This window comes from Peromyscus eremicus, chromosome 3, assembly GCF_949786415.1.
Source record: "Peromyscus eremicus chromosome 3, PerEre_H2_v1, whole genome shotgun sequence".
Lineage (NCBI taxonomy): Eukaryota > Metazoa > Chordata > Mammalia > Rodentia > Cricetidae > Peromyscus > Peromyscus eremicus.
The window spans coordinates 64,982,534-65,001,284 of NC_081418.1; positions in this window are offsets into that span (position 1 = coordinate 64,982,534).

Genomic DNA, 18,751 nt, shown 5'->3' on the forward strand with positions numbered 1-18,751 from the left:
AGACAAAGGTCAGAAAGCAATACAAATATAAAAAGCAGGGAGTGCTACCACAGTGCTGTGGGGCGGAAATACGGAGACAACTGACCCAGGCGGGGACGGAAGATAAATGGAGGCTTTGTGGAGAGGAACAGCTAGAGTGGGGACAATTAGTGGGGGCTGAGAGAGATGGAGGGAGCAGTGGGGTGGATCCCTGGCAGACTGTACGAAGAGCCCGGACTGAACAGAGAGGCGGGCTTGAGCGAGTCAAGTTCCTCATGGCAGAACTTGACTTCAGCCAGAAGCAAGCAGCCTGTGGAAGCTGATGAACTCGGAAGACACACACCACACCTGTGCCGTTGCCTGTTCTCAGGATGGCCCTGCAGGGACTGTCTTGGTGAATCCCCTTTGAACAGACAGGAAAAGGGTTCTTTACTGCTCAGTCCCTTTGCCCAAAATGTCACAGTCAGTAAAGGGCCGCCCCCAAAGTCTGCAAGCTCCACTGTACCCTGGGGCTTGCTGATGTTTGACACAGAAACCCCACCACTGCTGGCTTACAGACTATGGAACTACTCTCCAGATTCAGATGGAGAATATAATACACAAGGCCTTAGGAACGGTGGAAATCTGCGCAGGGACCTGGGGCTAGGTTGGGTTGGTTCATTTTGGGCAGTCCAGAGGCATTGACTTGGGTAAGATATCAAAGCTGCCTTACACAGATAAAGGTGTCTGCCACCAAGCCTGATGACCTCAGTTCAAAGGTCACAATGGAAGGAGAGAACTGACTCCTGCAAGTACTTCTGACTTCCACATTCCCACTGTGGCACAGTTGGAGCATGCACAAATGCATGCAAATACAAATAAATAAACAATACAATACATTTTGAAGAGGCAGAATGCTGTGTTCCTGTAACTCCAGCATTTGGGAGGCTGGGGCAGAAGGATTGAGGTGATCACGTCTGAAGCCAGGTTGGACTACACAGAACTGGCCTTTTTTAAACTGGGGGTTGGTTTGTCAGTATAGGATCTCACTGTGTCACCCTGGCTTGCCTGAACTCACTCCCAGCTCACAGAGATCCACCTGCCTCTGCCTTTAGAGTGATGGGATTAAAGGTGTGTGTCATACCCAGCTGAGAGAGAGACAGAGAGAGTTGGGGGAGAGAGAGGGACAGAGAGACAGAAAGGACAGAGACAAGCTAGACTTAGATGCTCTGGCGGGAGAGACACGAGGCTATTAGCCCCGAGAGAGCACCATGCTCTCAGCTGGCCCCACTCAAGCACCAGATCAAAGGCTCCATCTCAGCACTAGTGACTGTAACTGTCTCCCAAATCTCCAACGGTACCAGCTGTTGACAGGCCTCGCTCATGCTCGCTCATGCTCCATGTACCTGACCATCTGTGGGGATGCACATCCTCTACCCAATGTGACACGATCTATTTATTCTGTATAGTGACCACTCTAGGTTCTGAAAAACATCTTTTTGTAGAATATTATTTCAAGGTGTGTTACTTTTGTTTATGCTCTGGAACACTTGTCTAATGATGCAAAGATGTGCTTGGTTAAATAAAATTCACCTGTGGTCAGGAGGCTGCGTCAGCAACTAGCTGACAGGAAGTGGTAGGGAGGAGCCAGGTGAGAAAGGGTCTATAAGGAGGGGCGAGGAGAAGCAGGAGGGATTTTTGGAGGACGCAAGCTACTTGCTATTCAGCCTCTGAAGGGCAGAATTTCATCTTAACCTTTGAATCTTGAGTTCTTTAGAGGGACAGAGGTTTAGTTAAGGTCCCTCAGTAGCTCTGCCAGAGTCGGAGCCTGAGGAACAGAATTCCCTCTGGCTACAGCCCTTGTGGCCTCACCCCTGCTGGTAGCAGCAGAGATGCAGTTGCTGATTCAGACAGCTGTGGCTTAAAAGGCAGAAACAATTTTTTTTAAAAAGAAAGTTGCTTTTTAAAGATTTGTTTATTTATTATGTATACAGTGGTATGCCTGCATATATGCCTGCACACCAGAAGAGGGCACCAGATCTCATTACAGATGGTTGTGAGCTACCATGTGGTTCTGGGAATTGAACTCAGGACCTCTGGAAGAGCAGCCAGTGCTCTTAACCTCTGAGCCATCTCTCCAGCCCCAGAAAGAAATTTTTTAAAAAAGGACAATATGTCATCACATCTTCAAGCCTTTCCCTGAATAATTTCCAATTTAGGGTTTATTTGACATTTCTACACTACAGTCCTGCCGTGTTCCCAGAGTAACGGTCCTCACACAATCACCTACTACTTCCTGAACCCAGCGAATGCCTCTCCTGTAGCAAAAGGCTCTGTGGGTGTAATCAAGGACCTAGTGTTCAGGGATTGGAATGGCTGCTCCAGGTGGGCTCAGTGTGATCACTGGTGTTCTCATCTGTGAGAAGGAATGTTGGGAAAATGAGAAGGCTCTGATGGCAGAGGCAGATGGGGATTCTACACTCTGAAGATGAGGAAGAGACCACAAGCTAAGGAAAGCAGGCAGCCATGAGACCTTAGAAAAGGAAGCCTATCTCCTACGCTCACCCAACCCTACCGACATACAATCAGGGTTCTTACCTCGGGCTGCCGCAACTGCCCAAGAATAGATTGCTGTTGCTTTAAGCCACAGCATGTGGGAATCTGTTCCCATCCCCACAGGAGGTACTATACCTACTATTCTTTTAGACTAGCACATGAAATAAAACATTTTAAATCTCCAGTCACCAAAACCATCAAGAAACAATAATTGGAAGGTTTAGATGCCTTAGACTTCTTATGCTGTCATCCTGCTCCTACATGACGGAAGGTGGTGATGGGACCTTTGGGAGGTGATTATGTCACAAGTGCAAAGTTTCATAGTGGGGTTGATGCTGATAAAAACAGTAACCCCAGAGCAGCCCTGGCTGGATTCGACCTGCTGGTGCCTTCATCATAAGACTTCCCAGCCTCCAGATTGTTGTTTGTGAGCATCTGGTCCATGATAATGTACAGCAACCCAAAAGGACCCAGTTAAATACCTCAAAGTCAAGCCCTTCAGTTTACACAAAGCCAGCAGACTAGTCCTGGATCTAACCATAAACATCTGGAGCCAATCATCCAACACCACGGGGAAAGGCCCAGTGTGAGCCAAGTCAGCTGGGAAAGCAATGGTGTTCCAAACGCTATCAAAACAACCATGGCTTTAGGTCTGGGGAGATGGCTCTGAGGGCAAAGTGCTTAACTCACAAGCACAGGGAAAGAAATTCGGATCCCAGAACGTACGTACAGTATAGAGCAGACCCTGCAATCCCAGACACAGAGGAGAGGCAAGCATCTGCAGAGCAAACCAGACTGGCAGAAACGGTGAGCTCTTGATTCAGTGAGAGGCCCAGCATCAATGTATACGGAGAATAAGGAAGTCACCCAATCAATGTCAGCCTTGGACTCGGACCTACACACATACTATACATACTTACATACACACACATTAAACACACACACACACACACACACACACACACACACACACACACACACACCTTGGCTGGAGAGATGGTTAAAGAGAACTGCCTATTCCTCCAGAAGATCTAGGTTCAATTCCTAGCACCCACACGGCAGCTCCAGGAGATCTAATGCCCTCATCTGGCCTCCGCAGGCACCAGGCACAAATGTGTAGCACATACACCCATGTAAGCAAAATACTCATATAAAACAGAGGTCTGAAAAATAAACAAATCGGGAGGAGTCTTAACCAGGAGTGGTAACACAGCTCTTTAATCCCAGAAAGGAGGCAGAGGCAGGTGGATCTCTTTGAGTTTAAAGCCAGCCTGGTCTAAATAGCAAATTCAGTTCAGTCAGAGCTACACAGTAAGACCCCGTCTTAGCAGAGGGAGGGGGAGGGCTGCTGGGCTATAGCTTGGTTATAAAGTACTTGCCTCACGTGTGCAGAGCCGTGGGCTTGATTTCCAGGCCCACAAAACCACAGAACAACAATAAAAAGTTCACTGCTCAACCGATAGAGTTACCAAAGGTTAGGCAAATGAGAAAAGTTACATTTCAGGTCTAGCCCACCTGATTCCTAAGAAGAGCTGTGGACCCTGCTATAGCTCACTATGAGCACAAATCACAGAAGCCCAGAACCCTTCAATCTCAGGATTTCTACTGCTGTGAAGAGACACCATAACCACGGCAACTCTTATAAAGAAAACATTTAATTGGGGTGGCTCGATTACAGTTTCAGAGGTTCAGTCCATTAACAATGACAGGGAGCATGGCAGCATGCAGGCAGATGTGGTGCTGGAGAAGGAGCTGAGAGTCCTACATTTTGCAGGCAACAGGAAGTCGACTGAGACACTGGGCAGTATCCTGAGCATAGGAAATCACAAAGCCCACCTCCACAGTGACACATTTCCTCCAACAAAGCCATACCTACTCTGACAAAGCCACACATCCTAATAGTGCCACCACCCAAGAAATTATGGGGGCCAGTTACATCCAAACTATCACACCTTCCTACCTTGCTACTGGAATGTTTTGATCAAGACTCACAGAATGAAAAATATACAGCAGGAAGCCTTCTAAAATCCTGACCTGAAAAGCTTTGGCTTCCTTGTGTATTGGCATGAATGAACACAGATTTTAAACACATAAATCTAAGAAGAAATAAAAAACCAATGATTTATGACTGTAAACTCTTGCAAATTCAATCATGAGTCAAAAGGGACCCCTTGAAGGCAAAGCAGTTAAGTTCATGTCCATCATCAGATGTTTCTCTAAAATTGACTGGGTTATTTATGGACAAAAGAAGGTAACCAGGTGTTGTGTTCCACACCTGTACTCCTAGCTACTCAGAGATTTGAGACAGGAGAATTATTTGAGCCTAGAAGTCTGGTGCTAGGGATGTCTTTCTGTATGCTGTGAATGTGTGTTACTCTGATTTGGTTGATAAATAAAACTCTGATTGGCCAGTAGCCAGGCAGGAAGTATAGTATAGGCGTAATAAGCAGAGAGGAGAATTCTGGGAACAGGAGTCGCCAGCCAGACACAGAAGTAAGATGTGAAGGCAGAACTGAGAAAAGGTACCAAGCCACGTGGCTAAACATAAATAAGAATTATGGGTTAATTTAAGTGTAAGAGCTAGTCACTAGTTAGCCTGAGCTAATGGCCGAGCAGTTTTAATTAATATAAGCTTCCGAGTGATTATTTTATAAGCGGCTGCGGGGTCTGCGGGGCTGGGCAGAACCAGAGAAAACTTCAGCTACAGTCTGGGGTCATCCTGAACAACAAGGCAAGATCCATTCTCAAAACAACAAGAAGGAACAGGGAAGCACCAAGGATGAGATACAGGGCCTCGAAGGAGACAGAAACAGAAATCTTCCGAGAGGAACAAGTATGCAGAAGCAGTCATTCTCCAAAGGGAGGACCTGAGTTCAAGTCCCCAGCACCTACAGAAAAGCTGGGCATGGGCCCCAGCACTGTGTGGGACTGAGACAGGAGGATCAAAGGATCTTGCTGACTGCCAGCTTAGGCTGAGTTTCTGTGAGACCCTGTCTCAAAGGAAGAGGCAAAGCTGGAGCAGGATACTGACATCCTTCTCTTGCTTCTACAAGCAGGTGGGTGCATGCAAACACACACACACTCACATACACACTCACACACTCACGTATATGCACACATACACATACTCACACACACACACACACTCACACTCACACACATACACTCACTCACACACATACACTCACACACACACACATACAACAAACAAAAAGCAAAAACAGGGATTCTCTACTGTGTTTGAACTTTCCTCTTTTATTAACTCATTGTAGTTTAAAGCCAGCAACTGCTTGGAAATCACTAATCTAAGAGTCCTTCACCACTGCTGGGAAAGAAGGCTCCAGCACCAGAGGAGAGAATGAATGAATGAATGAATGAATGAACAGATGAGCAAACAAATATGCCGTGTGTGTGTGTGTGTGTGTGTGTGTGTGTGTGTGTGTACCTGCAGAAGCCAGAAGGGGTCATCAGACTCCCTGCAGCCCAATGTGGGTGCTGGACCCCAAACTCCAGCACTGTAGCAAAGCTCCAAGTGCTCTTAGCCACTGTGTAGCTGAACTTCTACTAAACAGTGGGTGGAGACCGCTGGGGTCATAGGACTGAATATAGGGGCTGTAACAAAATGCGTCAACAGTAAAGGTTCCTGAAGGCACAGCAATCACAAGGCAAACCCAAGCGTGGATGAAGGAGGTGTTTCTGGTGCAACTTCACTGCGGCCTTGGCTCTAAACACACAATGTGTGTGCGCTGTGCAAGCCATCACACCACCCAACATGGATGGATGCCGCCTAGAACACCCTGGCTCAGACTCCAGACTAGTCTGTTTTACTGGACACACAAAGTTTTCCATTCTTACAGAAACATAATGGTTTAATTGTGGAAAACAAAACATTTCACTTTTTCAGATTGCTATTCCTCATCATGTAAGTATCAATTGTGGGTATTCTTGAATTGTACTGTGTTAGAATGTTTGATTTTAAAAACTACTGTGTGAGGGCTGGACATTTAGCTCAGCATGTGTAACACACTGTGTTCAATCAATGCCCACCCACCCCCAAACATATGTGATTTGGATCAATGACTTGGATTTCATTTTTTAAAAATAACTTTAAGTGAATTTTGACGAGATTAGGGCAGAATTTCCAACAATTTTCCAAATGGCTTTAAGCACATTTCTGCTGTTTTTTCTGTATCCATGTTTGTGTGTGCAGATATACATTTACATATGGATATAAGCCAGAGTGACTTCCTCATTCATTCCCACTCAGGCTTTTTACATGGTGAATTAGTTACTTTTTATTGCTGTGATAAATCATCATGACCAAGGCAACTCACAGAAAGATGGGTTTATTTGAGCTTAGAGTTCTCCAGGGGGTTAGGGTCCATACTGGCTGATGGCTAAGGGCTTAACATTTCAAACTTCACGCAGGAAGCAGAGAGAGCCAACTCCTGTCCTCTCAGATCTTCACACAGGGACTCCCCTGCCACATGTTGCCTGGCCTCAGCGGCTCTGAAACCCGGCAGGAAGAATGCACAACATCCCCACCCCTTCCTCCTTTCATGCCTCTAAAGCCTCCCAAACACAATCACCACTGGGGATCAAATAGTCAAATGCCCAAGACTGTAGGGAACATCTCACTCAAAACACTACACATAGGGGCTTGGGGGTTCAAGCCCCCCCAAATCCCGATAAAATAATTTGGACTCAATAGCATGTGTTTACAATCCCAGTGTTAGGGAGTTGGAGACTGGTAGAGATAAATGGGACTCACTGGCCAGGCAGGTTCAGTGAGTCTCAGGCCAGTAAGAGGCCATGTCTCTAAAATAAATAAGTAGGTAACTTTTGGACATTTCCTTAAGAATGACAGCAGGGATTATCCTCTGGTTTCCACAAGCATGTACACACATGGGGCCTCATGAACACAGAGAATCAGTTGAGTGAGCTCAGTTGGCCACAAGCCATCCTTCTGTCAGCACCAATACTGGCCCACTGGAGGTTGTTTTATGTGTGTTCTACCATTCTTCATTATTCTCTAAGCTCTGGTCATGTCCAACCCTTGTGTGTACTGTGTATTCTCATGTCTTGACATGGAGGTACACTTCCAATAACAAACTTTACAGCTTAGTGTCATCACACACACTCACCTGTTCTAAGCTCTGCCTTCCATCCTTAAACTCTTTCATCCCACAAAACTCAAACTCTGGAATATCAGTTAGGGAGGGATTGTAGATCTAACTGATATAACACCAGGCCAGGACCAACTGAACAAGATGAATTCAGAAACCTTGATCTCAGTCATCATAGAATTTGGAAGGACATACCCCGACTCTAAGAACCTCCATCTGTCAGTCAGGAATCATAGACGGAGGAAGCCTTAGAAGCCATCAGTGCATACATCCCGACATCCAGTACAGACCACAAAAAATTAAAGCCTGCGAGTCGCTGCATATGAGGACTCTACACAATACAACTGCATTTTGCGGGAGATAAAGCAGGCCCTCCCTTCAGCAAGGCAGAGAGGAGAACAGTAGAAATGGCCTGAGCACTGAGCACACTTGCCATTCTGGATGCTGCTGCCTTAGAAACAGATCTAAACAGGCCGTTCTCAACCGCGTATTGTTCAAAATCCTCACAGAGGACCATCTCCTTCTCCCACATTAACTTTATTTTATTCGCTAAATCAGAGGCAGAAACAATAAAAATGAGAGCGCCAATCAAAGGGTTTATACATCCAAACAGCACCTGTGACAGGCATGGCTCATGCTGAATCAATCACGTGGACACGTCCCTAACGCACATCTTAAAAACTAGTTAAAGACCTATCGGGCCTTATTTTAACCAAAGGTTATCTGTAACAGATAAACTTTAGAGCTCTTACTGATAGACAGTGGTGTATTCTTGGGAAATAAAGGACTCAGCCCATCCCCTTTGGAATTTAGAAGGAATAAAAACTACATAGTCAAGGAAACTAAGCTTTTGGACCAGGTCCTGCAGCCAGACACAACTGAAAGGTGAATTCCACTGTTTATCTCACTGCAAGTAGCTACAAAATCTGAACCACACAAATACCAAGAATGGCCGGGCGGTGGTGGTGCACGCCTTTAATCCCAGCACTCGGGAAACAGAGCCAGGCAGATCTCTGTGAGTTCCAGGCCAGCCTGGTCTACAGAGCTAGTTCCAGGACAGGCACCAAAACTACACAGAGAAACCCTGTCTCGAAAACAAAACAAAACAAAACAAAAAAACAACAACCAAAAACTAAAACCAAGAATGACACAGATGTAAAATTACTTGACAGATTTCAGAGATGTTTATCATAGAAATGTCCCACAAGGGTGAGTGTTCTCCAAAAGAACGACAAGACAGCGTCAACGGAGATATTAACAAATGTACTGGATGGGTTCCCAGTAGACTGCAGGCGACAGGAAGTTGTCATTGTACATGAACACAGACCAAATGCAATCGCTCTGCACAGCTCCCAGAAAGGACTGAACAAAAGGAAGAAAGGCTCAGAGACCGGTGGGAAAACATCAGAAGGCCAAAGTCGTGCCATCAATAGCCAAGAAGAAAAAAGGGAGTATTTGCAGAAGAAGAATGTGTAGCAGTGATGGGTAAAACACACACACACACACACACACACACACACACACACACACACACACACACAGAGTGAACCCCAAACAAGGCATTCCCCAAACCTGTCTCATCATAACTAATTACTGAAAGCCAAAGGAACATCTAAAAAGAGCCTCAGAAAAACGGCATTGCTTACAGAGCAACTAGAAGTCATGCTGTTCCTAGAAGTCATTTGGCAATATCTTTGGGGCGCTTTTAATAGTCAGGACTTGGAGAGGCAGAGGTTGTGGGAATCTCCTGAACAGAGATGAGTCCACAACACTACCATGTTCTGTCTTTAAGCAACTCATTTCAAAAACTACAGTGCAGGTTGTCTCAAAGTACAGGGTACCAAAAAAATATACGAGTCCAAAGAACACTGGAGTGAGCCTTGACAAAACAGATTTCAAAACAAAGAAAGCTACCAGGATAATGAGGGACGTAACTAACAGCTGAGAAAAGCCTGTTCATCTTTGAAGACACAGCAACTCTGGATGTATTTGAACCTAACAACCAAGTTTAAAAATACATAAAGCAGATGGACAGAACTGAAGAGAAAGGTAGGTAAGTCTGTCATTACAGCGTGAGATTCATTTTCCCTCTCAAGAATAAGTAAACATATTCAGAACTGAATACCATCACCCATCACGGCTGTCATTTATAACAAATGACTCAGCAACTTGAGACCATCAAGCAGAGATATAAAACTAATATGAACAAATCTTACAGAATTATAAACATACAAGGTATGTTCACTCCCCATCACAGAATGGAACTGCAAATCATCAATAGGAGATAACAAGAAAATCTCTAGTCATTTAAAAGTAAAAAGAATATATTCCATTTTTAATGTTTATTTCTTTGTATGGTGTTTTGCCTACATGTATGTCTGTGTGAGGGTGTCAGATCTTCTGGAACTGGAGTTACAGACAGTTGTGAGCAGTCATGTGGGTACTGGGAATTGAACCCAGATCCTCTGGAAGAGTAGCCAGTGCTCTTAACCACTGAGCCATCTCTCCAGCCCCAAAAGAAGATATTCTTAAAAGGGTAAAAATCAGGAACTAGAGAGATAGCTCAGAGGTGAAGAGCAGTTGATGCTCTTATTCCATGCCCAGCACCCAGGTTAGGTAGGTTGCAATACCCTATCTCCAATTGTGATGGAGCCCAACACCCTCTTCTGGCTTCTACAGGCACTCACATACATGTGCACACTGCTGTGGATACCTGTATGCTGTGAATGTGTTGCTCTGATTGGTTAATTAATAAAGTGCTGATTGGCCAGTAGCCAGGCAGGAAGTATAGGCAGGACAAAGAGAGAGGAGAATGCTGGGAAGTGGAAGGATGAGTCAGGAGATGCCGCCGCTGCCGCCATGAAAAGTAAGATGTAAAGTACTGGTAAGCCACAAGCCACGTGGCAACTTATAGATTGATAGAAATGAGTTAATTTAAGATATAAGAACTGGATAGCAAGAAGTCTGAGCCATTAGACCAAATTGCTGTGGATATCATTCTGTATAAATAAAACACTGATTGGTCAGTGGCTAGGCAGTAAGTATAGGCGGGACAAGGAGAGAGGAAAATTCTGGGAAGTGGAAGGCTGAGTCAGAGACACTGCCAGCCACCATGATGACAAACAGCATGTGAAGATGCCAGTAAGCCACGAGCCACGTGGCAAGGTATAGATTTATAGAAATGGATTAATTTAAGCTGTAAGAACAGTTAGCAAGAAGCCTGCCACAGCCATACAGTTTGTAAGCAATATAAGTCTCTGTGTTTACTTGGTCGGGTCTGAGCGGCTGTGGGACTGGCGGGTGAGAGAGATTTGTCCTGACTGTGGGCCAGGCAGGAAAACTCTAGCTACACAAATAGTTTAAATAATATAAGCGGCTGTGTGTTTATTTGGGTCTGAGTGGCTGTGGGCCCAGGCAGGACTGGAGATAACTCCAGCAACAGCGCACTATGCACATGAAAATAAAACAAATCCTTTTTTAAAAGAGCAAAAATCAAGCCAAGCACAGTGGTACACAACTTTAATCCCAGCAGTTTGGAGGCAGAGGCAAGTAGAGCTCTGTGAGTTCAAAGCCAACCTGGTCTATATAGTGAACGCCCAGGCTATGTAGAAAGACTCTGCCTCAAAACAAAACAAAACAAAGAAGTAAAAATGAGGCTAGCAAGATGGCTCTACAGGTACATGCACCTGCCACTGGGTTTGACAACCTGCACCCAGTCCTTGGGACCCACATGGTAGGAGAAGAGAACTGACTTCTAAAATATGTCCTCTGACCTCCACAGGTTTGCCGTGGCATGAGATTGCCACCACCCCTACAAACACAAAATAAATAAAAATGTAATAAATTATTTTAAAAACAGTAAAATCAATGAAACCAAGTCGTTTTTCTTTTCTTTTCCCCCCTCAAACAGAGAGGGGTTCAACCAGGGATAGAGCACTTGCTGCTCTTGCAGAGGACCTCAGTTCAGTTCCCAGCACCCACATGGCGGCTTACAACCATTCCAGGGGATCCAACACCTTCTTCTGATTTCTGTTGGGCACTAAGAATGCACATTGTATATATACAAATACATAGGCAAAACACTCATACACATAAAATAAATCAAATCTAAAAACTTCTAGAAAGATTGAAAGATTTAAGAGAAAGACATTGAAATGAGCAGTGTCAGGATTAAAAGAATTAGAAAAGATGATTAAAAGAGAACTACAGATTCCACGGATTTTTAAAGGTCAATAAAGGAATACTAAAAAATATTATACATCTCTATTGATTAACTTGGTAAAATGAACAAAATTTTCAGAAACTGTCACCAGGGCTGGGCATACAGCTTGGTGATACACCATCGGTCTAGCAAGCACAAGGTCCAGGTTCAATGCCCAGTGTCATGGCAGGAAAGGAAAAGTCAAAGAACTCTTACCAACACCACACCTGAGGTGAAAGAGCAGAAGGGTCTTTAACTACTGAAAGACTGAGTTCTGTTCATGTGGCACAGTTGTTAATTTACTTGTTGCTATAACAAAAGCAACTCAGTTTGGCTCAGAGTTTGAGGTTACTGTCCACCATGGCAGGAAAGGCCTGGCAGCTGGTCACCTGTGTCCAGGGCAGGAAGCAGAGAGGTGAATGCTGCTCAGCTGCCTTTCTTCTCCCACAGAATGGTATCATCCACATTTTGGGTGGGTTTCGCCATCAGTGGTGGTGTGAATGAGAATGGCCCCCATAGGTTCATATGTTTGAATACCTGGTTCCCAGTTGGTGAAACTGTTTGGGAAGGATTACGAGGTGTGGCCTTGTTGGAGATGTGTCTCACTGAGTCACTGGGGGTGGGCTTTGAGGTTTCAAAAGCCCACATCAGACCTAGTCTCACTCTCCTCTCTCTGCCTGTGATCGAGATGTAGCTCTCAGATACTTTCCTAACACCACACCTGCCTGCAGCTGCACTCCCTGCCATGACTGATAATGTTCTAACCTCTGAAACTATAAGCAAGCCCCCAATTAAATGCTTTGTTTTGTAAGTTGCTTTGGTCTTGGTGATTCTTTACAGCAATAGAACAGTAATTAAGCTTAGCGGTGGTGGCACATGCTAGTCAGCACTCGGGAGGCAGAGCTAGGCGGATCTCTGTGAGTTCAAGGCCAGCCTGGTCTATAGAGCGAGATCCAGGACAGGCACCAAAACTACACAGAGAAACCCTGGTGATTATAAATCCTGTCAATGATGAAAATGAACTATCATGGGTGGTTTCTAAAAAACATTTAAAGACATAAACATGCAAAAAATAAACGTCTCCCCAGAAGAAAAAGATAACACCAATTCAGCATCATCTCTTCGAGAAAACATAAGCATGACACTAACATAGTGAAGCTATGTTACCCAATAACAAAATCAGACAATAAAAATATAAAACTATAGACCAATATCCTTTATGAACGGAGACACAGTAAGTCTTCAACACAAATTGTCACCAAATTAAATGGAACAATGGATTAAAGAAATGGAATACGATAACGAAATAGAGTTTATGACAGGAACGCAAGGCTGGTTTAGTATTTGAAAACAACCTGGGGGGGGGGGCTGCAGCTTCGCGGTAGAGTGCCCGCCTAGCGCCTATGAGGCGGGCTGCAGCTCTGAGGTAGAGTGCCCGCTTAGCACCTATGAGGAGCTAGGTTCAGTCTCTAGTACTGAGGGAAAAACAAAACAAGACAAAAGAGGAGGAAGAGAAAAAGAGCAGCCCTACTGTGCGACTATGATCAGCAGTTTAGCAGCAGAGGCAGCGGCAAGTTGAGCACAGGATCCAGGCCAGCCCAGCGACAGAATGAGTTCTAGGCACCTGGGCTAGAGTGGAACCTGTCCCACCAAAGAACAGCAATCCGGTAGGCATGGTGCACACCTTCACTCCCAGCACTCGGCAACAGACAGAACCCTGAGTTCTAGACTAGCCAGGGCTACACAGAAAGAACTTGCCTGAGGGTGGGGTGGGGGAAGGAAGGAAGGAAGGAAGGAAGAAAGGAAGGAAGGAAGGAAGGAAGGAAGGAAGGAAGGAAGGAAGGAAGGAAGGAAGGGAAAAAAAGAAAAACCCATGTAGTTTATCAAAGCATCCTAAAAACACGCTGTATGGTCTGCCAAGTTTGCACTGCAGACACAGTGTGATGTCTGCTCTCCGTGGGTACTGTCAGCAAACCAGGACCAGGAGGCAGATCTTCAACTTCACGAGGAGAATCTACAGCTGACGCTTACTTCACAGTGAAAGGCTCACCGTTTCTGTCACACAGGCTAACGAAAGACTCGAGAGTGTTTCACTTCACTGGAGTCCTGGGAAACGCACGGAGGAAAGAGGAGGCATGGCAGAGCTGGATGTGGTGGGACACTCTGCAATCTTAGCACCCTGGAGGATGAGGCAGGAGGATTCAGGGTCTGAAGTCAGCCTAGGCTACACTGTGAGATTATGTCTTAACATGCAAACAATTAGAAAGCAAAATTTAAAAGACCATTTGCCCATTCAGGTAACTACTCTTTAAAAAAATTAAAATAAATAAAACCAAAAAACAGCAAAGAACTGCTGGTAAGGCTATGGAGAAATGAGAGCACTCACCCATCACTGATTAAGAATGTAAAGAGGCACAGTGTTGATGGAAAGACGCTTCTTCAAAAACTTACGATGGGGGAGGGCTGTAGTTCTGTTGGGAGAGTACTTGCCCAGCTTGCATGAGACCCTGAGTTTGATCCTCCAAACATACACTAGGTATGGTAGCACACACCTGTAATCCTAGCCCTCAGGAGGCAGAGGCACAGAACTAGAAACTCCCGGTCAGTTTTGAATACCTAGAGAGTTTGAGGCCTGTCTGTGATACATGAGATCCTGTCCAAATCATTGCTTATTTGTTTGTTTTGTAAACTGAGGCTGGAGATGCTTTGTTAAGTAAAATCACTTGCCACCAAGCCTGGTGACCTGAGTTTGAGTCACGGCACCCACGTGGAAGAAGAAAATCAAATCCTACAGGCTGGCCTCTGGCCTCCACAGGTGCACAGCCACAACCCCCCCTCCAAACAGACAGACAGACAGACAGACAGACACACACACACACACACACACACACACACACACACACACACACACGTTAATCTAATAAAAAGTTTTTCATTAAAAAATCAGGGTATAGCCAGGCGGTGGTGGTGCGTGCCTTTAATCCCAGCACTCAGGAGGCAGAGGCAGGTGGATCTCTGTGAGTTGGAGACTAGCCTGGTCTACAGAGTGAGTTCCAGGACAGTCAGGGCTACATAGAAAAACCCTGTCTCAAAAACAAACAAAAAAGAGGGGTGGGGAAGGAAGGAAGGAAGGAAGGAAGGAAGGAAGGAAGGAAGGAAGGAAGGAAGGAAGGAAGGAAGGAAGGGAGAGAAAAAATCAGGGTATAGCTCAGTGGCAGAGTGCTTGCTCAGCAAGCAGTAGGACTTGAGTTGCACCCCCAGAACTGAGGGAGTCAAGAACAGTGTGATGGGCTTGCAATATTAAACTCCTCAACAAGATAAAGCACCCTATGACACAGAGGGGAAAAAATAAAACAAGACTAAGCCTAGAGTAACTGAAGACATAAATGTTCCACAGGACAGTAACCCTGGGAAGGCTGAGGGCTGGGTCCCAAATGAGTAAGGACTCCACCGTGATCACTATGTATCATTGATTTCTCAAGCAGTTAGGACAGAAAACATACATGATAAACCTGGGGCTTGTGCTACAAAATGAGGTAACTTAGTGCCGATGCGGCATAAAAATAACACTGGTCTGAAAAAGTCACCACATTCACTTCAGGGTACAAACACTGACAAAAGTGATTCCAATCTGAAGCCCAAAGATACCTAAACCCATGAGTTTGTAGTTATGCACACAAACACACACTGGCTCTGAGAAAGGCATGTAATAAAGGAGGGAGGGATGAGCCTCGGGTTTGTGTTTTCTATGCAAATTATCTCAAATAACCAAATAATCAAGTAACTGCTGAAGACAGGCTCCTCTTTACCCAGTCGCAATCAGGGAATAAAGACATGGCAGAACCGGAAGGCAACCACCTCAGAACCACACCGCAATGAATGTTAGGAAGGACCAATGCCACTCACATCAAAGACAGACACCACCCACCTCTTAATGAAAGAAACACACCATGTCCTGTCCAAATTAGCAAAAGGTGAACCTGTATGTAATCCAAGTTCCACGAGGGTCACAGGAATGCGTTAAGTGACCACACAGGGACACATCCAGCAACGGGAGACTGTGAATGCTACAGTATAAACTAACATCCACAAACACACTGGGAAAGAAAATGCAGCCCTCTAAGGAGGAGTGGATTAACTAAAATGATCAACTTTTTAAAGATGCTTCTGGTATTTAATAGCCTCTAATTCAACATCAAGTTTTCAGTTATTTACTTACGTATTTGCTCATGTACTTGTTTACCGTGCGTGTGTCACACAGGCGCTCACACACCATGAAGTACACATGGAGACCAGAAGGCAATGTGAAAGGTAGTCTGCTCTCTCCTTCCATGGTGTGGGAACTGGGGATTGAACTTAGGTTGTGAGGCTTGGCAAAAGGTGTGTTTACCTGCTGAGTCATATCAGTGAAAATTTAAAGAGCTTTTTCTTTTTTTCCAACTCAACGATACTTTCTCCCCATCAAAACTTTGTATGATTAAGTCCTAATTCGCAGTTTCTCAGAATATGACCTTACTTCAAGAGCCTCTGCAGAGGTGGTACAGTTACAATAGGCTGGATGGAGTATCTTCACCCAAAGCTACAGCCTCTTTATAAAGTGGGGTCTGGAGCCAGAACACAGCGGGAACACCATGTGAAGGGGAGTTTTGCTGCCACAAGCTAAGAACTAGCACAGAGTGAGGAGATTTCAACAGCTCCTTCCCTCACAGCCCCAGGAACTGACAAACCGTCAGGCACCTTGGCCTCCAGGCTTCCAGCCTCCAGAAGGACAAGGCCAGCTGAGGCAGGAAGTTCTCGTTTAGATTTGTCCTACAGAAGTTCTGGTGATCCCAACTAAAATATATAACGATAGTGTGATATAAAATAACCTAGAAAGGGGGAAAGGTCACGTGTGTACACAAAACAAAACCAGCCAAGCATGTATTGATAATGGTGAAACTGGGCTGCACTGCATTAGTCTACTTTTACATTTAATATTTTTCATAATAAAATAAGTAAGTTATGGAGATTTTAAAGTGACATCTCAAAGCAGCAGAGAACAGACAGCCGGGCATCACAGGGCAATGGGAAAATGGAATCGTAAATTCCTGAAGGAAACATGCACCAGCCACAGGGACTGGAATCCACCCCTACACGGACACATCAATCACCAGATCAGTTCTAATGATGTAAGAAACTGAGCATCCCCAGAGCAGCCATGCATAAAGAAAACAACCCAAGCCCAGCAGTGGTGGCCTTTAATCCCAGCACTCACCAGACTCCTCTTGCCTCAGCCTCCCATGTGCTGAAATCACAGTCGTAAGCCACCATGGCCAGCTTCAGATGAAACAACTAAGTGGGCAAGCAGCTGGACCCAAAACTGAACTGTGGCGATGGAGACGGAAGCCTGTGTGTTCTCATGGTTCTAAAACGGCCTCCTCTGCACTGGTTCCCTAGAGCCTGGTTCCAGAGAGAATGAGCCCAGCAGAAATGCTAAATAAAACATTCTGTTAGGGCAATTAGGGGCTCCCTTTAAAGAGTCCTGCAATGTTCTCCCTAAACTTATCCAAGCTCATAAGGAAAAATCATTAAGATAACTGTGTGGGGACAGGAGAGGAATTACAACAGCATTTTATGTTTCGGGTTCCACCTGATCCCCTCCATCTTTCTTATTGTAGTGCACTGGTTACTTGATTTCTATACCTAACAGCAAGACTGATCAACCGTCAACTCAGAAGCCTGGATATGACAGAGCCCCCACTTTACCCCACTGCTCAGCCCAGGAAACGGTTTCCACTTAATCAACCACACCAGACAACAAACTGGAAAAAAAAATGGACCTTATGATATGGAAGCTTTTTCAGAACTTCTTCCTACGATGTTCATCTTCTCAGAGCAATTAAGTTGGGGGGTGAGGGAGGGAGAGTGGTCAGACATCCAGGTTTTAAAGTAAAGCTAAAAGATATTATGGGTTTGGGGGTTTTGTTGTTTGGTGGTGGTGGTGGTGGTGGTGGTGTTTGAGACAGTTTCTCTGTGTAACGACTCTGTCTGTTCTGGGACTCGCTTTGTAGACCAGGCTGGTCTCAAACTCACAGAGATCCGCCTGCCTCTGCTTTCCAAGTGCTGGGATTAAAGGCGTGTGCCACCACTGCCTGGTATATTTCGTTTTATAAACGAGACTGATTTTCAAGTACGTATTCTCAGGTCAGCAAGCTAGCTCAGCAGGTAAGGGCATTTGCTGCTAAGCCTGGCATGGTGAGAGAACAGACTCCCTCAAGGTGTCCTCCAGCCATGAGCATCAGTCATGAGCAGTGACATGCACATGAACACACACACACATACACACACACACACACACACACACACACACACACACGAACAAAAATCTAAGTGATTGAAGTAGATAAAGCACACATTCCCTCATGTGTCAGACTACATAGTCTACCCTTTGCCTTGGAAAACCTTAGTCACTGCAGCCATGGGCAACGCCAGGCCCCCAGCACAGGGAGCCTTAAGATACAGATGACTAACTCTGGCTCAGCTCTGTTTCCAACCCACTCTGGAAACACCGCCCTCCACTTCCCCACAGAAGACCCTAAACTGCTCTAGGACCACTTCACTTCCATGGTCAGCGGCTTATGGGTTTCCTTCTGCATTTCATGAATGCAGCTAGGGATTCTGATTCTTTTTTTTTTTTTTTTTTTTTTTGGTTTTTCGAGACAGGGTTTCTCTGTGTAGCTTTGCGCCTTTCCTGGAACTCACTTGGTAGTCCAGGCTGGCCTCGAACTCACAGAGATCCGCCTGGCTCTGCCTCCCGAGTGCTGGGATTAAAGGCGTGCGCCACCACCGCCCGGCTGATTCTTCTGATCAGAGAGCAACAGTCAGACAATCAGAAAGTCCTCATAAAGTCCTCACAGAAGTTCTTTCCTAA